General features: G+C 40.5%; 3 non-coding genes across 3 annotated transcripts; all 3 read left to right on the forward strand.

Annotated features, from left to right (window-relative positions):
* The first annotated feature begins 3285 nt into the window (after window positions 1-3285).
* trnar-ccu (transfer RNA arginine (anticodon CCU)) lies at window positions 3286-3358 on the forward strand. Its single transcript has one exon. It is a non-coding gene; the product is annotated as a tRNA-Arg (tRNA).
* A 529-nt stretch (window positions 3359-3887) lies between these two features.
* On the forward strand, window positions 3888-3960 carry trnar-ccu (transfer RNA arginine (anticodon CCU)). The gene has a single exon. It is a non-coding gene; the product is annotated as a tRNA-Arg (tRNA).
* Window positions 3961-9247: 5287 nt separating this feature from the next.
* trnar-ccu (transfer RNA arginine (anticodon CCU)) lies at window positions 9248-9320 on the forward strand. The gene has a single exon. It is a non-coding gene; the product is annotated as a tRNA-Arg (tRNA).
* Window positions 9321-14200: the final 4880 nt, after the last annotated feature.

Here is a 14200-nt window from a genome sequence, read left to right on the forward strand (position 1 = left end):
ACCCAAAGGGTTCGAGTCCAATCTGGGGTACAATGCCAGTTTTATATCAGCATTGGAAACTAGTTTCTATGTGTTTCACATCTTTTTCTTTGCACTTTTAAAAATTTCCCTTCTACTCACTATATCTACTGCATTTGGGGCCATTATTGTGTTACCCAAAGCCAACATGGCATGTCTCACATTATGCTCTGTATAGGAAGCAACTGTTTGGTGGAAGAACTGATGAGTAAAGGTGTTTGAGATGCCCCAGTGGCCTATTGGATAAGGCACTGGCCTCCTAAGCCAGGGATTGTGGGTTCAAGTCCTATCTGGGGTGGTTGACAGCAGAGTGGTACAGCGGAAGCGTGCTGGACCCATAACCCAGAGGTCGATGGTTCGAAACCATCCTCTGCTAACTGTGTTTTGTAAGCTGACTTAGGGCCTTTGCAACCTTTTAGTAAACTGAACCAGATACAGAAAGTAAATATTCACCTCCTGTACAATTCCAGATGCATATCAGCTTGGGAATGCAATTTTTGTATATTTCAAATTCCTTTCTCTGCTCTTTTAAATGGTTTCCTCCATCTTACTATACTAACTGCTTTTATTGTCATTATTGTGTTACCCAAAGGGTTCGAGTCCAATCTGGGGTACAATGCCAGTTTCATATCAGCATTGGAAACTAGTTTCTATGTGTTTCACATCTTTTTCTTTGCACTTTTAAAAATTTCCCTTCTACTCACTATATCTACTGCATTTGGGGCCATTATTGTGTTACCCAAAGGGTTCGAGTCCAATCTGGTGTACAATGCCAGTTTCATCTCAGCATGGCAATCTAGTTTCTACGTATTTCACATCTTTTCCCTTCTACTCACTATATCTACTGCATTTGGGGCCATTACTGTGTTACCCAAAGCCAACATGGCATGTCTCACATTATGCTCTGTATAGGAAGCAACTGTTAGTTGGAAGAACTGAGGAGTAAAGGTGTTTGTGATGCCCCAGTGGCCTAATGGATAATGCACTGGCCTCCTAAGCCAGGGATTGTGGGTTCGAGTCCCATCTGGGGTGGTTGACAGCAGAGTGGCGCAGCAAAAGCGTGCTGGGCCCATAACCCAGAGGTCAATAGATTGAAACCATCCTTTGCTAACTGTGTTTTGTAAGCTGACTTAGGGCCTTTACAACCTTTAAGTAAAGTGATCCAGATACAGAAAGTACATATTCACCTACTGTAATATTCCAGATGCATATCAGCTTGGGAATGCAATTTTTGTATATTTCACATTCTTTTCTCTGCTCTTTCAAATGCTTTCCTCCATCTTACTATACTAACTGCTTTTATTGTCATTATTGTGTTACCCAAAGGGTTCGAGTCCAATCTGGCGTGGTTGAAAGCAGAGTGGCGCAGCGGAAGCGTGCTGGGCCCATAACCCAGAGGTCAATAGATTGAAACCATCCTTTGCTAACTGTGTTTTGTAAGCTGACTTAGGGCCTTTACAACCTTTAAGTAAAGTGATCCAGATACAGAAAGTACATATTCACCTACTGTAATATTCCAGATGCATATCAGCTTGGGAATGCAATTTTTGTATATTTCACAGTCTTTTCTCTGCTCTTTCAAACGCTTTCCTCCATCTTACTATACTAACTGCTTTTATTGTCATTATTGTGTTACCCAAAGGGTTCGAGTCCAATCTGGGGTACAATGCCAGTTTCATATCAGCATGGCAATCTAGTTTCTACGTGTTTCACATCTTTTTCTTTGCACTTTTAAAAATATCCCTTCCACTGTTATGCTGATGATACCCAGCTATATTTATATATGGAACCAGATGAAAATAATCAGTTAATAAAGCTTCAAGCATGCCTACAAGACATAAAGGCCTGGATGTCCCACAATTTTTTACTTTTAAACTCAGACAAAACTGAATTCATAGTATTTGGGCCCAAAAATCTCAGAGATATGATGTCCAACCATATTGTTACACTAGATGGCATAAGCCTGGCCTCCAGTACTACTGCAAGGAACCTTGGAGTTATGTTTGATCAGGATCTGTCCTTTAACTCACATATAAAACAAATCTCTAGAACAGCCTTCTTCCACCTACGGAACATTGCCAAAATTAGGAGCATCCTGTCTCAAAGTGATGCCGAAAAACTGGTCCATGCATTTGTTACCTCTAGGTTTGACTACTGTAATTCCCTACTTTCAGGATGCCCCAGTAACTCCCTAAAGAGCCTGCAATTAATCCAAAATGCTGCAGCAAGAGTGCTGACTGGAACTAGCAAGAGAGATCATATTTCACCTTCACTAGCTTCTCTCCATTGGCTTCCAATTAAATGTAGAATAGAATTTGAAACCCTGCTTCTTACATATAAAGCTCTGAATGGTCAGGCTCCATCATATTTAGAAGACCTCATAGCACCATATCATCCCAGTAGACCACTTTGCTCTCAGAATGCAGGCCTACTTGTGGTTCCCAGAATTTCCAAAAGTAGAATGGGAGGTAGAGCCTTTAGCTATCAAGCTCCTCTCTTGTGAAACCAGCTCCCAGTTCAGATTCGGGAAGCAGACAGCCTCTCTACTTTTAAGTCTAGACTTAAAACCTTCCTTTTTAATAAAGCATATAGTTATTTATAGTTATGCTGCCATAGGCTTAGACTGCTGGGGGACCCACCCCCCAATGCACTGAGCTCCTTTCCTCCTCTTGACCATCTCTCCTCTCCTCTCATCCCGCAATTGTCACCACTGTATGTCATTAACTCTGTGTGTTCTCTCCCGTAGTTGTCTTTGTCATCCTCTGTCCCCTTCTCTCTGTCCCTTTCTGCAGGTGTCCCCCGGCTTTGAAGCTGTGTGTCTTCCAGCGTGAAGCTACTGGTCCTACCAATCTGCCCAATGTTTTGTTGTTGCTTTTTGTTGCTCTGTTCTTTTCCCTCTCCCCTTTCCACTCACCCCAACCGGTCGAGGCTGATGGCCGTCCACCCTGAGCCTGGTTCTGCTGGAGGTTTCTTCCGTTAAAGGGAGTTTTTCCTCTCCACTGTTGCCTATGGCTTGCTCCAGGGGGAATTGTTGGGTTCTCTTTATATATCTTTATAATCTTGACTTTATTCTGTAAAGTGCCCTGAGATGACTTTGTTGTGAATTGGCACTATATAAATAAAGTTGAATTGAATTGAACTCACTATATCTACTGCATATGGGGCCATTATTGTGTTACCCAAAGCCAACATGGCATGTCTCACATTATGCTCTGTATAGGAAGCAACTGTTTGGTGGAAGAACTGATGAGTAAAGGTGATTGAGATGCCCCAGTGGCCTAATGGATAAGGCACTGGCCTCCTAAGCCAGGGATTGTGGGTTCAAGTCCCATCTGGGGTGGTTGACAGCAGAGTGGCGCAGCGGAAGCGTGCTGGGCCCATAACCCAGAGGTCGATGGATCGAAGCCATCCTCTGCTAACTGTGTTTTGTAAGCTGACTTAGGGCCTTTACAACCTCTTAGTAAAGTGAACCAGATACAGAAAGTACATATTCACCTACTATACAATTCCAGATGCATATCAGCTTGGGAATGCAATTATTGTATATTTCACATTCTTTTCTCTGCTCTTTCAAATGCTTTCCTCCATCTTACTATACTAACTGCTTTTATTGTCATTATTGTGCTACCCAAAGGGTTCGAGTCCAATCTGGGGTACAATGCCAGTTTCATATCAGCATGGCAATCTAGTTTCTACGTGTTTCACATCTTTTTCTTTGCACTTTTAAAAATTTCCCTTCTACTCACTATATCTACTGCATTTGGGGCCATTATTGTGTTACCCAAAGCCAACATGGCATGTCTCACATTATGCTCTGTCTAGGAAGCAACTGTTTGGTGGAAGAACTGATGAGTAAAGGTGTTTGAGAGGCCCCAGTGGCCTAATGGATAAGGCACTGGCCTCCTAAGCCAGGGATTGTGGGTTCAAGTCCCATCTGGGGTGGTTGACAGCAGAGTGGCGCAGCAGAAGCGTGCTGGGCCCATAACCCAGAGGTCGATGGATCGAAACCATCCTCTGCTAACTGTGTTTTGTAAGCTGACTTAGGGCCTTTGCAACTTTTTAGTAAAGTGAACCAGATACAGAATGTACATATTCACCTACTGTACAATTCCAGATGCATATCAGCTTGGGAATGCAATTTTTGTATATTTCACATTCTTTTCTCTGCTCTTTCAAATGCTTTCCTCAATCTTACTATACTAACTGCTTTTATTGTCATTATTGTGTTACCCAAAGGGTTCGAGTCCAATCTGGTTTGGTTGAAAGCAGAGTGGCGCAGCAGAAGTGTGCTGGGCCCATAACCCAGAGGTCGATGGATCGAATCCATCCTCTGCTAACTGTGTTTTGTAAGCTGACTTAGGGCCTTTACAACCTCTTAGTAAAGTGAACCAGATACAGAAAGTACATATTCACCTACTGTACAATTCCAGATGCATATCCGCTTGGGAATGCAATTATTGTATATTTCACATTCTTTTCTCTGCTCTTTCAAATGCTTTCCTCCATCTTACTATACTAACTGCTTTTATTGTCATTATTGTGCTTCCCAAAGGGTTCGAGTCCAATCTGGGGTACAATGCCAGTTTCATATCAGCATGGCAATCTAGTTTCTACGTGTTTCACATCTTTTTCTTTGCACTTTTAAAAATTTCCCTTCTACTCACTATATCTACTGCATTTGGGGCCATTATTGTGTTACCCAAAGCCAACATGGCATGTCTCACATTATGCTCTGTCTAGGAAGCAACTTTTTGGTGGAAGAACTGATGAGTAAAGGTGTTTGAGATGCCCCAGTGGCCTAATGGATAAGGCACTGGCGTTGAGTGAGGATTTTTAACTATAAGCTTCATCAAAAAGGAAAGTTTTAAGCCTAGTCTTAAAAGTAGAGAGGGTGTCTGCTCCCCGAATTTGGATTGGAAGCTGGTTCCACAGGAGAGGAGCTTGATAGCTAAAGGCTCTGCCTCCCATTCTACTTTTGCAAACTCTGGGAACCACAAGTAGGCCAGTATTTTGGGATCGAAGTGGTCTAATTGGGCGATACAGGACTATGAGATCTATTAAATATGATGGAGCTTGACCATTAAGAGCTTTGTATGTAAGGAGGAGGGTTTTGAACTCTATTCTAGATTTTATGGGAAGCCAATGAAGAGAAGCTAGTGAAGGTGAAATATGATCTCTCTTTCCTAATCCAGTCAGCACTCTTGCTGCAGCATTTTGGATTAATTGAAGGCTTTTTAGAGAGTTATTAGGACACCCCAGAAGTAGGGAATTACAGTAGTCCAACCTAGAAGTAACAAATGCATGGACAAGTTTTTCGGCATCACTTTGAGACAGGATGCTTCTAATTTTAGCAATGTTCCGTAGGTGGAAGAAGTCTGTTCTAGACATTTGTCTTTTATGTGACGTAAACGCCAAATCTTGGTCAAAGATAACTCCTAGGTTCCTCACCGTAGTACTAGAGGCCAAAGTTATGTCATCTAGAGTAACTATATTGTTAGACAGCATATTTCTCATGTTTTTAGGCCCAAAGAGGATGATTTCAGTTTTGTCTGAATTTAGAAGTAGGAAATTGTAGGACATCCAGTTCTTTATGTCTTTTAGACATGCTTCAAATTTGACTAATTGGTTAGTATCTTCTGGTTTCACAGATAAATAGAGCTGGGTATCATCTGCATATCAGTGGAAGTTTATGGAATGTTTCCTAATGATTTTGCCTAAAGGTGACATGTAGAGATTAAAAAGTATTGGTCCTAACACAGAGCCCTGTGGAACTCCATAGCTGACTTTGGTGCATAAAGAAGAGTCATCATTAACATGAACAAGTTGGAATCTGTCTGACAGATAAGATTTAAACCAATGTAATGTGGTTCCTTTAATCCCAAATCCATGTTCTAGTCTCTGTAATAAAATGTTGTGGTCAATGGTGTCAAATGCGGCACTAAGGTCTAGTAAGACGAGTACAGACACAAGTCCATTATCTGAAGCCAGGAGAAGATCATTGGAGACTTTTACCAGTGCTGTTTCTGTACTGTGATGAGCTCTAAATCCTGACTGAAAGTCTTCATACAAATTATTCCTGTAAAGGTGATCACATAATTGTTTTGCAACTACTTTTTCAAGGATTTTAGAAATAAACGGGAGATTTGATATTGGTCTATAGTTGGCTAAATCCCCTGGATCAAGACAAGGTTTTTTAAGTAATGGTTTGATTACAGCAACTTTATAGGCCTTTGGTACATAGCCAGTTTCTAAAGATAGGTTAATCAAATCTAATATGAAAGTGTCTATTAAAGGTAGAACATCTTTAAGCAATTTGGTTGGAACAGGGTCTAAAAGACATGTTGTTAGTTTTGAGGAGGCGGTAGTTGAACTTAGCTCAGTGAGATCTATGGGTGAAAAGCAGTCTAAGATGGATTGGGGCCTTATTGAGGATTCTATAGCTGTTGTACATGAAGATCTAGCCGTAATATTTGTAGGGAGGATCTGGTGAATCTTTTCCCTAATGGCTACAATTTTACTAGTAAAGAAAGTCATAAAGTCATTGCTGCTCAAAGTTAAGGGAATACTAGGCTCAACAGAACTATGGCTCTTAGTCAGCCTGGCTACAGTGCTGAACAGAAACCGGGGGTTGTTCTTGTTTTCCTCTATTAATGCGGAATAATATGCTGTTCTGGCATCACGGAGAGCTTTTTTGTATGTTTTTAAACTGTTTTTCCAGGCTAACCGGGATTCTTCTAAATTAGTGGAACGCCACTTCCTCTCTAGCTTTCGTGTTGCCTGCTTTAAGCTGTGCATTTGTGAATTGTACCATGGAGGTCGGCTCCTCTGATTCACTGCCTTCTATTTCAAAGGGGCAACTGTATCTAGTATCCTACGCAGTGAGGCGGCAGAATCGTCAACTAAATAATCAATTTGCACAGGAGTAAGATGGCTACTCACCATAGTATTGACACATGGTGGTGAAAAAGATGAAGAAATAATTTCTTTAAATGTATTCACAGCATTTTCAGATAAACATCTGCTGTAGTGGAATTTTTTCCTAACTGCTGTATAGTCCGTTATTGTAAATTCAAATGTTATTAGAAAATGGTCAGACAGAAGAGAATTATGAGGAAATACTATTAAATTATCAGTTTCAATGCCATATGTAAGGACAAGGTCTAACGTGTGACTAAAACAATGAGTGGGTTTATTTACATTTTGGGAAAAACCAATTGAATCTAATAATGACTTAAACGCAGTGCTCAGACAGTTACTGTCAGCATCTACATGAATGTTAAAGTCACCCACTATAATGACTTTATCTGTACTAAGCACTAAATCAGATAGAAAATCAGAAAATTCAATCAAAAACTCTGAATAAGGGACTGGAGGACGGTACACGATAACAAATAATAGTGGTTTTTGAGTTTTCCAGTTTGGGTGTGAAAGGCTAAGAGTAAGACTCTCAAATGAGGTATAACTATGTTTAGGTCTAGGAATTATTGATAAGCTAGAGTGAAATATTGCTGCTACTCCTCCACCTCGGCCTGTGCATCTAGGAACATGATAATTAATATGACTTTGGGGGGTTGACTCATTTAAACTGACATATTCTTCCTGCTGCAACCACGTTTCAGTGAGACAAAATAAACCAATTTGATGATCATTTATCAAGTCATTTACTAACAAAGATTTAGAAGAGAGAGATCTGATGTTTAATAATCCACATTTAAAAGTTTTGGGTTTTGGTTCAGTATGAGCAGTTGTATTACCCAAAGGGTTCGAGTCCAATCTGGTGTGGTTCAAAGCAGAGTGGCGCAGCGGAAGCGTGCTGGGCCCATAACCCAGAGGTCGATGGATCGAAACCATCCTCTGCTAACTGTGTTTTGTAAGCTGACTTAGGGCCTTTACAACCTTTTAGTAAAGTGAACCAGATACAGAAAGTACATATTCACCTACTGTACAATTCCAGATGCATATGAGCTTGGGAATGCAATTTTTGTATATTTCACATTCTTTTCTCTGCTCTTTCAAATGCTTTCCTCCATCTTACTATACTAACTGCTTTTATTGTCATTATTGTGTTACCCAAAGGGTTCAAGTCCCATCTGGGGTGGTTGACAGCAGAGTGGCTCAGCGGAAGCGTGCTGGGCCCATAACCCAAAGGTCGATGGTTCGAAACTATCCTCTGCTAACTGTGTTTTGTAAGCTGACTTAGGGCCTTTACAACCTTTTAGTAAAGTGAACCAGATACAGAAAGTACATATTCACCTACTGTAATATTCCAGATGCATATCAGCTTGGGAATGCAATTTTTGTATATTTCACATTCTTTTCTCTGCTCTTTCAAATGCTTTCCTCCATCTTACTATACTAACTGCTTTTATTGTCATTATTGTGTTACCCAAAGGGTTCGAGTCCAATCTGGGGTACAATGCCAGTTTCATATCAGCATGGCATTCTAGTTTCTACGTGTTTCACATCTTTTTCTTTGCACTTTTAAAAATTTCCCTTCTACTCACTATATCTACTGCATTTGGGGCCATTATTGTGTTACCCAAAGCCAACATGGCATGGCTCACATTATGCTCTGTATAGGAAGCAACTGTTTGGTGGAAGAACTGATGAGTAAAGGTGTTTGAGATGCCCCAGTGGCCTATTGGATAAGGCACTGGCCTCCTAAGCCAGGGATTGTGGGTTCAAGTCCTATCTGGGGTGGTTGACAGCAGAGTGGTACAGCGGAAGCGTGCTGGACCCATAACCCAGAGGTCGATGGATCGAAACCATCCTCTGCTAACTGTGTTTTGTAAGCTGACTTAGGGCCTTTACAACCTTTTAGTAAACTGAACCAGATACAGAAAGTAAATATTCACCTCCTGTACAATTCCAGATGCATATAAGCTTGGGAATGCAATTTTTGTATATTTCAAATTCCTTTCTCTGCTCTTTTAAATGGTTCCCTCCATCTTACTATACTAACTGCTTTTATTGTCATTATTGTGCTACCCAAAGGGTTCGAGTCCAATCTGGGGTACAATGCCAGTTTCATATCAGCATGGCAATCTAGTTTCTACGTGTTTCACATCTTTTTCTTTGCACTTTTAAAAATTTCCCTTCTACTCACTATATCTACTGCATTTGGGGCCATTATTGTGTTACCCAAAGCCAACATGGCATGTCTCACATTATGCTCTGTCTAGGAAGCAACTGTTTGGTGGAAGAACTGATGAGTAAAGGTGTTTGAGAGGCCCCAGTGGCCTAATGGATAAGGCACTGGCCTCCTAAGCCAGGGATTGTGGGTTCAAGTCCCATCTGGGGTGGTTGACAGCAGAGTGGCGCAGCAGAAGCGTGCTGGGCCCATAACCCAGAGGTCGATGGATCGAAACCATCCTCTGCTAACTGTGTTTTGTAAGCTGACTTAGGGCCTTTGCAACTTTTTAGTAAAGTGAACCAGATACAGAATGTACATATTCACCTACTGTACAATTCCAGATGCATATCAGCTTGGGAATGCAATTTTTGTATATTTCACATTCTTTTCTCTGCTCTTTCAAATGCTTTCCTCAATCTTACTATACTAACTGCTTTTATTGTCATTATTGTGTTACCCAAAGGGTTCGAGTCCAATCTGGTTTGGTTGAAAGCAGAGTGGCGCAGCAGAAGTGTGCTGGGCCCATAACCCAGAGGTCGATGGATCGAATCCATCCTCTGCTAACTGTGTTTTGTAAGCTGACTTAGGGCCTTTACAACCTCTTAGTAAAGTGAACCAGATACAGAAAGTACATATTCACCTACTGTACAATTCCAGATGCATATCCGCTTGGGAATGCAATTATTGTATATTTCACATTCTTTTCTCTGCTCTTTCAAATGCTTTCCTCCATCTTACTATACTAACTGCTTTTATTGTCATTATTGTGCTTCCCAAAGGGTTCGAGTCCAATCTGGGGTACAATGCCAGTTTCATATCAGCATGGCAATCTAGTTTCTACGTGTTTCACATCTTTTTCTTTGCACTTTTAAAAATTTCCCTTCTACTCACTATATCTACTGCATTTGGGGCCATTATTGTGTTACCCAAAGCCAACATGGCATGTCTCACATTATGCTCTGTCTAGGAAGCAACTTTTTGGTGGAAGAACTGATGAGTAAAGGTGTTTGAGATGCCCCAGTGGCCTAATGGATAAGGCACTGGCGTTGAGTGAGGATTTTTAACTATAAGCTTCATCAAAAAGGAAAGTTTTAAGCCTAGTCTTAAAAGTAGAGAGGGTGTCTGCTCCCCGAATTTGGATTGGAAGCTGGTTCCACAGGAGAGGAGCTTGATAGCTAAAGGCTCTGCCTCCCATTCTACTTTTGCAAACTCTGGGAACCACAAGTAGGCCAGTATTTTGGGATCGAAGTGGTCTAATTGGGCGATACAGGACTATGAGATCTATTAAATATGATGGAGCTTGACCATTAAGAGCTTTGTATGTAAGGAGGAGGGTTTTGAACTCTATTCTAGATTTTATGGGAAGCCAATGAAGAGAAGCTAGTGAAGGTGAAATATGATCTCTCTTTCCTAATCCAGTCAGCACTCTTGCTGCAGCATTTTGGATTAATTGAAGGCTTTTTAGAGAGTTATTAGGACACCCCAGAAGTAGGGAATTACAGTAGTCCAACCTAGAAGTAACAAATGCATGGACAAGTTTTTCGGCATCACTTTGAGACAGGATGCTTCTAATTTTAGCAATGTTCCGTAGGTGGAAGAAGTCTGTTCTAGACATTTGTCTTTTATGTGACGTAAACGCCAAATCTTGGTCAAAGATAACTCCTAGGTTCCTCACCGTAGTACTAGAGGCCAAAGTTATGTCATCTAGAGTAACTATATTGTTAGACAGCATATTTCTCATGTTTTTAGGCCCAAAGAGGATGATTTCAGTTTTGTCTGAATTTAGAAGTAGGAAATTGTAGGACATCCAGTTCTTTATGTCTTTTAGACATGCTTCAAATTTGACTAATTGGTTAGTATCTTCTGGTTTCACAGATAAATAGAGCTGGGTATCATCTGCATATCAGTGGAAGTTTATGGAATGTTTCCTAATGATTTTGCCTAAAGGTGACATGTAGAGATTAAAAAGTATTGGTCCTAACACAGAGCCCTGTGGAACTCCATAGCTGACTTTGGTGCATAAAGAAGAGTCATCATTAACATGAACAAGTTGGAATCTGTCTGACAGATAAGATTTAAACCAATGTAATGTGGTTCCTTTAATCCCAAATCCATGTTCTAGTCTCTGTAATAAAATGTTGTGGTCAATGGTGTCAAATGCGGCACTAAGGTCTAGTAAGACGAGTACAGACACAAGTCCATTATCTGAAGCCAGGAGAAGATCATTGGAGACTTTTACCAGTGCTGTTTCTGTACTGTGATGAGCTCTAAATCCTGACTGAAAGTCTTCATACAAATTATTCCTGTAAAGGTGATCACATAATTGTTTTGCAACTACTTTTTCAAGGATTTTAGAAATAAACGGGAGATTTGATATTGGTCTATAGTTGGCTAAATCCCCTGGATCAAGACAAGGTTTTTTAAGTAATGGTTTGATTACAGCAACTTTATAGGCCTTTGGTACATAGCCAGTTTCTAAAGATAGGTTAATCAAATCTAATATGAAAGTGTCTATTAAAGGTAGAACATCTTTAAGCAATTTGGTTGGAACAGGGTCTAAAAGACATGTTGTTAGTTTTGAGGAGGCGGTAGTTGAACTTAGCTCAGTGAGATCTATGGGTGAAAAGCAGTCTAAGATGGATTGGGGCCTTATTGAGGATTCTATAGCTGTTGTACATGAAGATCTAGCCGTAATATTTGTAGGGAGGATCTGGTGAATCTTTTCCCTAATGGCTACAATTTTACTAGTAAAGAAAGTCATAAAGTCATTGCTGCTCAAAGTTAAGGGAATACTAGGCTCAACAGAACTATGGCTCTTAGTCAGCCTGGCTACAGTGCTGAACAGAAACCGGGGGTTGTTCTTGTTTTCCTCTATTAATGCGGAATAATATGCTGTTCTGGCATCACGGAGAGCTTTTTTGTATGTTTTTAAACTGTTTTTCCAGGCTAACCGGGATTCTTCTAAATTAGTGGAACGCCACTTCCTCTCTAGCTTTCGTGTTGCCTGCTTTAAGCTGTGCATTTGTGAATTGTACCATGGAGGTCGGCTCCTCTGATTCACTGCCTTCTATTTCAAAGGGGCAACTGTATCTAGTATCCTACGCAGTGAGGCGGCAGAATCGTCAACTAAATAATCAATTTGCACAGGAGTAAGATGGCTACTCACCATAGTATTGACACATGGTGGTGAAAAAGATGAAGAAATAATTTCTTTAAATGTATTCACAGCATTTTCAGATAAACATCTGCTGTAGTGGAATTTTTTCCTAACTGCTGTATAGTCCGTTATTGTAAATTCAAATGTTATTAGAAAATGGTCAGACAGAAGAGAATTATGAGGAAATACTATTAAATTATCAGTTTCAATGCCATATGTAAGGACAAGGTCTAACGTGTGACTAAAACAATGAGTGGGTTTATTTACATTTTGGGAAAAACCAATTGAATCTAATAATGACTTAAACGCAGTGCTCAGACAGTTACTGTCAGCATCTACATGAATGTTAAAGTCACCCACTATAATGACTTTATCTGTACTAAGCACTAAATCAGATAGAAAATCAGAAAATTCAATCAAAAACTCTGAATAAGGGACTGGAGGACGGTACACGATAACAAATAATAGTGGTTTTTGAGTTTTCCAGTTTGGGTGTGAAAGGCTAAGAGTAAGACTCTCAAATGAGGTATAACTATGTTTAGGTCTAGGAATTATTGATAAGCTAGAGTGAAATATTGCTGCTACTCCTCCACCTCGGCCTGTGCATCTAGGAACATGATAATTAATATGACTTTGGGGGGTTGACTCATTTAAACTGACATATTCTTCCTGCTGCAACCACGTTTCAGTGAGACAAAATAAACCAATTTGATGATCATTTATCAAGTCATTTACTAACAAAGATTTAGAAGAGAGAGATCTGATGTTTAATAATCCACATTTAAAAGTTTTGGGTTTTGGTTCAGTATGAGCAGTTGTATTACCCAAAGGGTTCGAGTCCAATCTGGTGTGGTTCAAAGCAGAGTGGCGCAGCGGAAGCGTGCTGGGCCCATAACCCAGAGGTCGATGGATCGAAACCATCCTCTGCTAACTGTGTTTTGTAAGCTGACTTAGGGCCTTTACAACCTTTTAGTAAAGTGAACCAGATACAGAAAGTACATATTCACCTACTGTACAATTCCAGATGCATATGAGCTTGGGAATGCAATTTTTGTATATTTCACATTCTTTTCTCTGCTCTTTCAAATGCTTTCCTCCATCTTACTATACTAACTGCTTTTATTGTCATTATTGTGTTACCCAAAGGGTTCGAGTCCCATCTGGGGTGGTTGACAGCAGAGTGGCTCAGCGGAAGCGTGCTGGGCCCATAACCCAAAGGTCGATGGTTCGAAACTATCCTCTGCTAACTGTGTTTTGTAAGCTGACTTAGGGCCTTTACAACCTTTTAGTAAAGTGAACCAGATACAGAAAGTACATATTCACCTACTGTAATATTCCAGATGCATATCAGCTTGGGAATGCAATTTTTGTATATTTCACATTCTTTTCTCTGCTCTTTCAAATGCTTTCCTCCATCTTACTATACTAACTGCTTTTATTGTCATTATTGTGTTACCCAAAGGGTTCGAGTCCAATCTGGGGTACAATGCCAGTTTCATATCAGCATGGCATTCTAGTTTCTACGTGTTTCACATCTTTTTCTTTGCACTTTTAAAAATTTCCCTTCTACTCACTATATCTACTGCATTTGGGGCCATTATTGTGTTACCCAAAGCCAACATGGCATGGCTCACATTATGCTCTGTATAGGAAGCAACTGTTTGGTGGAAGAACTGATGAGTAAAGGTGTTTGAGATGCCCCAGTGGCCTATTGGATAAGGCACTGGCCTCCTAAGCCAGGGATTGTGGGTTCAAGTCCTATCTGGGGTGGTTGACAGCAGAGTGGTACAGCGGAAGCGTGCTGGACCCATAACCCAGAGGTCGATGGATCGAAACCATCCTCTGCTAACTGTGTTTTGTAAGCTGACTTAGGGCCTTTACAACCTTTTAGT

The sequence above is a fragment of the Channa argus genome, unplaced genomic scaffold (genome assembly GCF_033026475.1).
Source record: "Channa argus isolate prfri unplaced genomic scaffold, Channa argus male v1.0 Contig013, whole genome shotgun sequence".
Lineage (NCBI taxonomy): Eukaryota > Metazoa > Chordata > Actinopteri > Anabantiformes > Channidae > Channa > Channa argus.